The sequence below is a fragment of the Suncus etruscus genome, chromosome 13, assembly GCF_024139225.1.
Source record: "Suncus etruscus isolate mSunEtr1 chromosome 13, mSunEtr1.pri.cur, whole genome shotgun sequence".
Taxonomy (NCBI): Eukaryota; Metazoa; Chordata; class Mammalia; order Eulipotyphla; family Soricidae; genus Suncus; species Suncus etruscus.
In genome coordinates, this window is record NC_064860.1 from 59328659 (window position 1) to 59340440 (window position 11782).

Below are 11782 nucleotides of genomic sequence, written 5' to 3' on the forward strand. Positions count from 1 at the left end.
TGAGGACAGTTATCCTCATCCCACCTTTACTCCACCACCCCCAACCCCTGAGCCTGAATATGACTCTCTCTCTCTCTCTCTCTCTCTCTCTCTCTCTCTCTCTCTCTCTCTCTCTCTCTCTCTCTCTCTCTCTCTCCTCTTAACTTAAGTCACTAGGATTTGCAATACTGTTCGTTATTGAAGGGGCATCATGAATATCACTTTACTTCCTTTCAATTTTCAGTTCTTGTCCAGAGTGACCATTTCCCACTCTTATTGTCATTGTGGTCCCTTCTCTGTCTTGTGGGTGTGTGTGAGTGTGTATGTCAGGGAACACATCCAGTGGCACTCAGATGTTATTCCTGCCTCTGCACTCAGAAATCACTTTTGGCAGGCTCAGGGGACCATATGGAATGCTAGAAATAGAACCAGGTTCTGCCATGTGCAAGGCAAATGCCCTACTCTGATCTCCACCCCCCCCTTTTCCATCTTAACTGTACTTCCACCCATTATTTCTATTGTTTTTGGGTTATTATTCTCATCATATTTTTTAATATTCCACAGACTTCTTGCACAGTGCAAAGTAACTTCTATGCATCTACTCCTGCTAGAAGTATACTAGTGTCTTTAATGTATTATGTAGTGTTTTATAAAAACATAATTAAAGTTAATATTTAAAAAATCTTCTATGGGATTTTATCTTTTTGTATAGCCATTAATATACCCATTGTTTATATGCATCATAGTTTTTTCAGCTACTCATTTATTTTTAAACACTTGGATTGTTTCCACATTTTGGCTATCGGTGAATTGTGCTGCAATGAGCAAAGCAGCTCAAATGTCTTTTATGAATAGAGTTTTGGGGATGTTGGAGTATATGCCAAAAAGTGGAATTGCTGGATCATATGGAAACTCAATTCTTAGTTGTTGCAAAGTCTCCGTATTATATTCCAAAATATATTGAACAGGTTGACTTTTAGGGAGTCCCATAAAGGCTTAAGATGTGGCTTATATGCAAGGTTTGATCTGGGCTTGAAAGGCTTTTGAGCACCAGTAGGCCTGAACTCCAGCAAGTAGGAGTGAAAAAAGAGTGCATAAAAAGTCAACACCTAGGGGCCGGAGAGATAGCATGGAGGTAGGGTGTTTGCCTTGTGTGCAGAAGGATGGTGATTTGAATCCTGGCATCCTATATGGTCCCCTGTGCCAGATGCAACCCCTGAGCACTGCCAGGTATGACCCAAAAACAAAACAAAACAAAACAAAGTTCAACACCTACTGAGGTACAAGTCATCTCTAAGCTTTAGCAAAAAAAGATCTAACAATTTCTGGGGCCGGGCGGTGGCGCTAGAGGTAAGGTGCCTGCCTTGCCTGCCCTAGCCTAGGACGGACCGCGGTTCGATCCCCCGGCGTCCCATATGGTCCCCCAAGCCAGGAGCGACTTCTGAGCGCATAGCCAGGAGTAACCCCTGAGCGTCAAATGGGTGTGGCCCAAAAACCAAAGGAAAAAAAAAAAAAGATCTAACAATTTCAAGGAGATTATAGATTCTGGTCTAATATTGTCAACATCATTTATTCAGTTTCCAGTTGATAGCAATACCCTCTTTAAAACTCAATTTTTTTTTTTTTTTTTTTTTTGGTTTTTGGGTCACACCTGGCAGCACTCAGGGGTTACTCCTGGCTGTAGGCTCAGAAATCATTCCTGGCAGGTTCAGGGGACCATATGGGATTCCAGGATTTGAACAACCGACCTTTTGCATGCAAGGCAAATGCCTTACCTCCATGCTAACTCTCCAGCCCCAAAACTCAATTTCTGAATAATATTAATAAGACTTTATTCTTTGCTTCTAAGTATTAGATTGTCATTCATATCTTTGCCAGCTCTTGCTTAACCAAAATTTAGCTTCTCATTCTGGTCATTGAAGTTCCCAGACAGTCACAAACCCTAACTTACTCTTGTGCCTGCAGCACTATGCACGCAGCAGACTCCTGGCACAGCATGTCATTTCTATGTGTGTAATTATTACAGCTGAATTCAGTTGACTTGGAATTTTTGGCAACACCTGATCTATCTTCCTGAAAATCTCTTGATATGGATTTGAATCATTGGACATTAAATTTTTTTTTTTGGGTTTTTGGGCCACACCCAGCGGTGCTCAGGGGTTACTCCTGGCTGTCTGCTCAGAAATAGCTCCTGGCAGGCACGGGGGACCATATGGGACACCGGGATTCGAACCAACCACCTTTGGTCCTGGATCGGCTGCTTGCAAGGCAAACGTCGCTGTGCTATCTCTCCGGGCCCTGGACATTAAATTTTATAAATCCAACACCTCATTTCTTAGACTCTAATCCTTGCCTTTTCTCTAGAGCTGTGACATTTTGATTTATCTTTTCCTTTCTGAAATCACAGTGCCCTTTACTTTACACTTCCCCATAAACAAATATTTCTGCACAAAGAGACTATTTCTATTGTGCAATCTCAGATTCCCAAACTCACATTTTGTCCTGCTTTTTCTGTTTGTTGTATTCTCTTATTATTTTTAATGCCTCTGGAACTTTTCAAACTTTCTTTCTGTAAAGATGCTTTTCAGAAAGCAAGAAATATAGGTTATAAAAGTAAAGTGGTTAAGGTCAGAGAGACAGTATAACAGGTAAAGTGTTTCGCTTGCATTCATCAAATCCAACTTTAACCATAGCACTATATATGGTCCCAGAGTCTTGTCACAAATGATCTTTGAGCAAAGAGCCAGGACTAAGATCTGAGCACAATTGAATATATCCCCAAAATGAACCAAAAATGTGAGTAGTTAGAGATTTCAGTCATACACAAGAGATCTCATCTTTAGGAAAAAGTGAATCCTTAGGTGAAGAGGACTGTTCTTTTTATGACTGAAGCCCAACTGCAAACATGTTTGTAATTTTGAAATTATTAATTTTTTTGTTTTGGGGCCACACCCGGTGACACTCAGGAGTTACTCCTGGCTATGTGCTCAGAAACCAATTGCTCCTGGCTTGGGGAACCATATGAAACTTTAGGGATTGAACCCAGGTCTATCCTGGGTCAGCTGCATGCAAGGCAAAACTACCACTGTGCTATCGCTCTGGCCCTGAAATTATTTTAAATAAATTAATAAAAAGAAAAAGGAGGATCTTCCACTCTTCTTTAACTATGAAAAAAACAGTCAAGAGAAAAAGAAACTATGGGGATAAAATCTAGAAAACTCTACCAAGTATAATTAATTATACACATAATGTAGTTTCATTGCCATTGTGACTAATACCAAGAATGGAAGGGAACTAAAAATAAAAAAGGAGTAAATCCTTACCCGTCATGAGTGATTTGTAAGGAATCAGTAAGATTTTTACTCAAACTATAAAACCTTCCTGTTTCTAGCTTCTAAGCTCCATTCTCTTTTCCTATTATCCTCAAATAATCTTTTTCTTTTATCAAAGAAAATTATCTGTATGGCTATGTTACAGACAAATTTTGGTCTTAATAACTTTATTCTTGGTGCATCCACATGTTGGAGTCACCCAGAGTTCAATTTTGAGTGGGTAATAATTTCCTTTTATTCTCACTTGAGCATGTCTCTTTCTTTCTCTCTCCCTCACTTCCTCTGTCTCACCTCATATTCCCTATCAAAAGCTGTTTTACTTTTTTTAAAAGGCATAATTCTTGCCCAAGAAACTTCTCTATTTCCTCTGAAGATTTATTTTCTATGTAATTTTCATTGCAGACTTTCCTGCAATGAATCCAATCCTCATAATACAATCACAGCAACTTTCATACATCCCCTGCGGCCAATTTTCACTGCACACACTTCTCTTCTTTATCATTTATTTATTTATCACTAAATTTACAAAGGACACAATGATTAAAGTTTAATATATATATTTAGTAATTCTGTTTTAAATATAAATAATCTAATAGGATTCCATCTACTTCTAAATATACTTTCTAAGTTGATATTAAGTTTTAAGCATGGGATTAGTGAAAAAGAATGATTAAACTCAAATTATTCCTATTAAATTCCTCTCACATACTTAATACTTTGGTAAACATTTATAATTACAATACTTTGTAAGTGTTGAATGAAGATCAATCTCAAGTCACTCAATTTTTTCCTTGTTTGTTATGTTGCATCTACATTAATAGTCTATTAGGCCTCAAAACAGATAAAAATTTCTTTAACTCATAATTTATTTTTCTATTGAGAGAATATAAATATTTTATTAAAACTGTTTGAACCTCAAGCAGTTTGATTCTTCCAAAAGCATCATTTATCTATATGACCTAAAACCAACCATTTACATACAATCAAGTGGGGATATGTGTAAAATTAAGATTATTTGAGATCAATAGAACTGAAAGAAATTTTTATCAGCAAAAGTAATAAACATAGATTTTCAGATAAACTATTTTGAAAAGTCTTTTTTCCAAAGAAACTTCTGAGTGTAAAATCATATCATAAAAAATTGGGTATAGATAAAGAAATAAAGCGTGGAATTGGTAGATATATAGACAAATATATGACACTTTATCCTAATTTAACTTTATTTGAGGAGTGAGCTCCCAACAGTGCTCAGGGATCACTTTTGGTGGTATTTAGTGACCAAGTGTGGTAACATGTACCAAAGTGGGGCTAACTGCAAGGAAGGTACACATGGCTCACTCAATGTATCATACAACCATAATTATGTTACCTTACAGTCACAAATATGAGGGAAGAAGTTAGGCAACCCTTCATGTAGGTGCACAATGCAGTGATTTCGTTAAGAGGAATACATTTGTATTTCCTGTTTGGACTGTATCAATTCTCAGTCTCAGATTCAATAAATTCAATAAATTCAACTCTTTTCTGGCACCAAGAAGCAAAGGATAAGAGGTTGAGCTCACGCAGGCACTGGAGTTAGAAAATAGAGAGAAACTAGTCATATTAAGGACTTTGTTTGAGTAGCCACTAGATCTTGTCTACTGGACCAAGAGAATAAAGAATTTCCTGCCATTAAAAATAAAGAAACATCATAGAGGTCACAAAATGGGCAGTGTAGGAAAGTGACATTTATGAGATATATATTCATAAGAAAGAAATATTATTAAACACCTATTATAAAGAAATTATAATTTTATACTTGCTTGAGAATGTTTCTGGCCTTCTGTAACTGTCATACAAATTTAGGAAACACTATGAACGTTAAAAAAATGTTAAAATTAGGGACAGGAACGATGGCGCAGTAGTAGGGCATTTGCCTTGCACGCAGCTGACCCTGGACAGACCTCAGTTCACTCGCCGAAGTCCCATATGGTACCCTGAGCCAGGAGCAATTTCTGAGTGCATAGCCAGGAGTAACCCTTTAGCATCACTGGGTGTGGTCCAAAAACCAAAAAAAAAAATAGATATAATGCCACTGTACTGGAGATGTGGCTCTATGGTCAAGGACATGCCTTGCATTCATGAGAGTTGGGTTCTATTCCCACCAGGGGAAAGAAAACTATGTTCCATATAAATAGATAAATAGATGCAAGTATAGTTTATCTTTCAATTTAAATATATTTAATATAAATATTATACATGTTACAATATAATATTTGTAATATTAATGTAAGTATATATGACTGAATCTTGTGAGATGCATTCAATAGTTCCCAAAGAACACATTAACTCTAAATACAAAAGCATATATTCCAGGGTAAGACTTAAAGTTATTTTGGTTTTTGAGCACCTAGTGGTGCTCAGTGTTTATTCATAGATCTGTGCCCAGATATCACTCCTGGTGAGTGGGGTTCAGGGGGTCATATGTGGTGCTGGGGAGCAAGTTCGGGTCAGTTCATGCAAGGCAAGAGATTTACCCATGTCCTATCTCTCCAACCTCTTAAAATTATTTTAATAACTAAAATCCATTAGTCTAGATATAATCAAGGGTTAATATATTAGTTTCAAAAAAAGGGAATCATAATCAATCATATAAATAAGAAAAAACAGAAGGCTTCATAGAATGGTAAGAATGAATAACTTAGAAATTTGAACCCAGGAGTGTTTAGAAGAAATAGATAAGAAGCTCACAATCTTTTTAGAATTCTATTTAAAATTCACAATTATACTATCAGTTCTATGATATATTAATTTTCTGAAAGTATTGACTCCTCCCCTAAAAGCTACAGGCAGCTGATTTGTGTGTAGGTTTAAGAATGTAACTATAAGAGGTTGGAGCAAGAGTAGTATGGTGGGGCCGGCGAGATAGCATGGAGATAAGGCGTTTGCCTTCCATGCAAAAGGACTGTAGTTCGAATCCCGGTATCCCATATGGTCCCCCGTGCCTGCCAGGGGCAATTTCTGAGCATAGAGCCAGGAATAACCCCTGAAAGTGCTGGGTGTGACCCAAAAACCAAAAAAAAAAAAAAAAGAGTAGTGTGGTTAGAGCATTTGCCTTGGTTGTGGCTAACCTGGGTTCAATCTCTGGCATCTCATGTGATCTCCCTAGCACCACCAAGAATGATTCTGGAGTGAAGATTCAGGAGTAATCCCTGAGCATAGCAGGGTGTGGCCGAAAAATAAACAAAAAATTTAAATATATATGTGAGCATATAATAAAATTAAGTTTGTTATCAAGTACAATCCGTGATTTTCTGTGAGTAATTCCAGATGTGCCTAACAATTATAATATGTTCAACTACACTACAATAGCCTCTTCTTTAAGGTAAGAGAAGAGGATAACAAAAGTTACATTCTGAATATACTACTGAGGAGAAAATGTTTTCATATGGTTTTTTAAGGGGCTGAAGTGATAGCACAGTGGGGAGGGCATTTGCTTGCATGCAGCTGACCCAGGTTTGATCCCCAGCATCCCATATGGTCCCTTGAGCCTTCCAGGAGTGATTTTTGAATGCATGATATGATTTCTTAGATTCTAACAAAGAACTAATTTTTGTACAGTAAAAGGAAATTTTTGTCCTAAGTAGAATATTCAGGTATTATACCATTCCACCAACAATTAGCCAATATTTTGAAAATTGAGTAAAACTTCTACTATTTTGTAATGTCCATGAAGATACTGAGGTCAGAAACTTCTTTCATATAGGTGAGAGGTTTACTCCTTTTGAGTCTGGAAAGATAGAATATGAGTTCACTACATGTAGTTGGTTCTCTGAACATCACTAAGAGTGACTCCAGAACATAGAACTGGAATTAGTTTCTGAGTAAGACCAGATATAGCACAAACTACTTTCACCCCCCCCCCACAAAAAGGAAAATAAAAATAAATGTATGCATCTTATAAGGTATAAACATCAACCATTACCTGTGGTGGTAGTTTATTAAGGGATGGTATGGTTCTTTGGATGTTTAAAAGACCCAATCTAAGTAAATCTTGCCTTGCATACAGCAGATTGGAGTATTGGAGTTGGATACTCAACAAACTATATGAGCCTTAGAGTCTGCCAAAATTAAACACTAAGTAAAGAGCTAGGGGGGAGAGAGAGAGAGAGAGAGAGAGAGAGAGAGAGAGAGAGAGAGAGAGAGAGAGAGAGAGAGGACAAAAATAGGGCATCCTCAAGAGTCTGAAAGAAAAGAAATAGCTTCAGTATCAATGAAGTGGAAATGACCAAAAAAATCTGGTTGAGAAAATAGTAAATGAAGTGGAACAGAGTTTGGTCTATTTTTAGTGTTTTGCAGGAATTTTATGCTTTTCTTTTTTTTTCTTTTTTTTTTCCAGAGGGATAAGCAGTGAAGCTAAAAGCTTAAGTTTGCAAATTTGATACAAAAAAAATCACTTCTCAAAACTGTTACTCTGTCCAGCCACATTGAGGATTATGAATTAGTTCAGGAATAAAATAAAGTGGAACTTGAAGGCAAGAAAAATGGTAGTGTCAGATCATGACAGCAGAGGTATAAAATCATGAATGGAATTAAACGCTTTCAGAAGTCAACTCAGCAGATTGTGAGGAAGACAGAGCTGTGAGTTTAAAAAGAAAATTAAACAAGGATCAAATGCAGATCCAGAGAAATAAGATCAACAATGAGATCAGTGGTCAAGAGAATAGAATGGAGAGAGAGAGAGAGAGAGAGAGAGAGAGAGAGAGAGAAAGGAGAAAGGAGAAAGGAGAAAAATAAAGATAATATTTCAATACACCAGGTAACCTCTTGAGATGTTTTAATGAACCCAGACTAGATTCATGAGATTTTATGGTTGGAGGAAGATAAAAGCAGACAGTGAGTTATCCTTAGATGAGATTTGGTGATTAGCTGAAAGAGTTCTTAAAAGAAGCTGGAATTTAATAAAAATTAGGGCCATCCCAGTCACAGTTTTCTCTGCTTTTGGTTTTGTTTTGATTTGTTTTGTTTTAGTATAGGAATGAATGTGTATTTGTTCTAATGTGGATTTTGTATCTAGACTTTGTATAGCATGAAAATAAGAGGCATCGTAAGTTTTTTTTATATTCTAATATCATTCAAAATAAATAAACTTACTTGAAATATTAAAAACAATATTGCCTAGTAGGCACTTGCTCAAAACACACACAAAAAAAAAATATATATATATATATAAGCTGATTTCTTTTTTTAGCACATATGGATTTGTGGGACCTAAAGTGACTGTGTGATTTACAACTCACTTTAAGAAAATTGCACAATTACTGATTTAAAATTAAATAGGAAAGAATCTATTCACTATATCTATATACTACTCTAATAAGAAATGATAACATAGCAAAAATTTCAGGCTATCAAATATTATAAACTTTTAAAAATATAATATTTTATGCTGCCCCACATGATGTCTTAATGATTTGTTCGATTTCTTCTTGCATTATTGGATGCGAAAAGAGAATATTTGCAATATTTACATGTGGTGACCTCTTGTAATATTTTCTAAAGGTAACCAAAATTTTTTCTAGTGTGATTAAAATTTTGGATCAATAATTATAAAAGGCAACTTCTCACTTAACTGTATTTGTTGCATTATTGGTTTTGCCTTTAAAACATAGCAATTATAACTTTTACTTTGTGGGACTTCCATTTTTTAAAAAAAAAAGAATATAGAGGTTGCTACATTATCAAGTATATTCATGACAGAAAAGAAGTTTTACTTTGACTAGGTTTCAAAAATAACTGACCCCTTTCTGTTTACTTCAATATATTTGAACTTTAGTACCTTCAGTGCTGAGATTTATCCATTTTAGAGAGTTTTAGACAGTTTTTGGCTTACAACCAAGTTGAGTGGAAATAGATTTCCCATATTCACTATGGCAACAGTCTTCTCCATTACCACTACACCAGAATGTCACTTTATAAAACAACAACAACAACAACAACAAGGAGAAACCTACATTGACACATCACAATCACCCAAAGCCCACAGTTTACCCTCAGGCTCACTCTTAGCATTATGCACCCTGTAGATTTGGACAATTCTATAATGGCATGTATTCGTTGATGTAATACTGCAGGGAGTATTTCTACTGCCTTTCAAAGCCACTGTGATAATTATAATATCCTCTGATATTGTAACCACTTAAAAAATTCTTCTGGACATCATATGGTTTGTAGCCATTTCAGAGCAATTTATTTCTGTTAATAGTGTGCATTAAGTTTCCATGTCTTTTTTATGGAATACTTACATTATTAATATCAGATCTCTAGGGGAAATTTTTTCCAGCCTAACTTCTAATACTCTTTATTTCAGTCTACCATTTTTACTATCTGTTAAAGCAGGGACCATAGAAATTTGAGCTTGTGGGGCCAGAAAGATAGCATGGTGGTAAGGTATGTGCCTTGCATGCAACTAATTCTAACAGATGGTGGTTCAAATCCCAGCATCCCATATGGTCACCTGGAGCTGCCAGGAGCGACTTCAGAGTGCAAAGCCAGGAGTAACCCCTGAGCACAGCTGGGTGTGACCCAAAAATAAAAAGAAATTTGAGCTTGAGTGGGAAGAGATACTGTAGAATTGTATGGGAAGTTTCTCCTACCCCAAAACTATTAGTAATAGCTTAACCTGTGCAGATGTCTTAGAATCCCCTACATATCTCCCTCAATCCCCATCTAAATACATTCTTTTTTTTTTTTTTTTTTTTTTTTTTTGGTTTTTGGGCCACACCCAGTGACGCTCAGGGGTTACTCCTGGCTATGCGCTCAGAAGTTGCTCCTGGCTTGGGGGACCATATGGGACACCGGGGGATCGAACCGCGGTCCGTCCAAGGTTAGCGCAGGCAAGGCAGGCACCTTACCTTTAGCGCCACCGCCCGGCCCCTAAATACATTCTTTATTTAATTCCCCTACCTTGTGAATTTCCAGAATCACCAGAATGCCACCCAATATGAAGTGAAGGACAGAAGTCAGAAAGGCATCATCAATCATGGTACTTAAATTAAAATATTATTAAAAAATTAAAAATAAGAAATGTAAGTTGGAGGCTGGAGAGATAGCACATGATATGGCATTTGCCTTACACCTGACCTACCCTGCATCATCAATCAGGGTGCTTAACTAAAAATATTATTTAAAAAAAAAGAAAATTAAAAATAAGAAATGTAAGTTGGGGGCTGGAGAGACAGCACATAATAGGGCATTTGCCTTGCACATGGCCAACCCTGGACTAAACGGGGTTCAATCCCTGGCATCCCATATGGTCCCCAGAACCTGCCAGAAGCAGTTTCTGAGTGCAGAGCCAGGAATAACCCCTGTATGCTGTTGGTGTGGCCAAAAACATGTAAGTTAAATATAGAAGAAAGTACAGACTTTTTAAATACGATTTTAAGATTGCTAAATACCAAGTGGAGTTGTTGCTTTTAGAAATAATCAGGGTAGCTGTGAGGAAAGTAGATAAAAGGTAGTTGGAATGGGGGTGTTATTTACTGTCTCCACATTTCCACATGTCCACCAACACCAAGAAAGATTTACTAAAAAAAAGAAAGAGAAAGAAAGAAAGAAAGAAAGAAAGAAAGAAAGAAAGAAAGAAGAAAGGAAAGAAAGAAAGAAAGAAAGAAAGAAAGAAAGAAAGAAAGAAAGAAAAGAAAGAAAAGAAAGAAAGAAAGGAAAGAAAAGAAAGAAAGAAAGAAAGAAAGAAAGAAAGAAAGAAAGAGAGAGAAAGAGAGAAAGAAAGGAAGAGAAGAAAGAAGAGAAAGAAAGAAAGAAAGAAAGAAAGAAAGAAAGAAAGAAAGAAAGAAAGAAAAAAGAAAGAAAGAAAGAAAGAAAGAAAGAAGAAAGAAGAAAGAAAGAAAGAAAGAAAGAAAGAGAGAGAGAGAGAAAGAAGAAAGAAAGAAGAAAAGAGAAAGAAAGAAAGAAAGAAAGAAAGAAAGAAAGAAAGAAAGAAAGAAAAGAAAGAAAGAAAAGAAGAAAGAAAGAAAAGAAAGAAAGAAAGAAATGAAAGAAAGAAAGAAAGAAAAGAAAGAAAGAAAGAAAGAAAGAGAAGAAAGAAAGAAAGGAAAGGAAGGAGGAAGAAGAGAAGGAAGGAAGGAAGAAGAAGAGAAGAAAGAAAGAAAGAAAGAAAGAAAGAAAGAAGTAAAGAAAGAGAAAGAAAGGAAAGAAAAGAAAGAAAGAAAGAAAGAAAGAAAAGAAAGAAAGAAAGAAAGAAAGAACAGAAAAGAAAGAAAAAAGAAAGAAAGAAAGAAAGAAAGAAAGAAAGAAAGAAAGAAAGAAAGAAAGAAAGAAGCATCATCAGTAATAAGATGGTGGACCTCTTTTGTAAAGTTTACAAAAATATGTGTCGACTTCTCTAAAGAAAACATACAGATGGCCAATAAGTGCATTAAAAGTGTTCTTTATCACTTATTGTTGGGGAAATACAAATCATGCCACTCCAGACC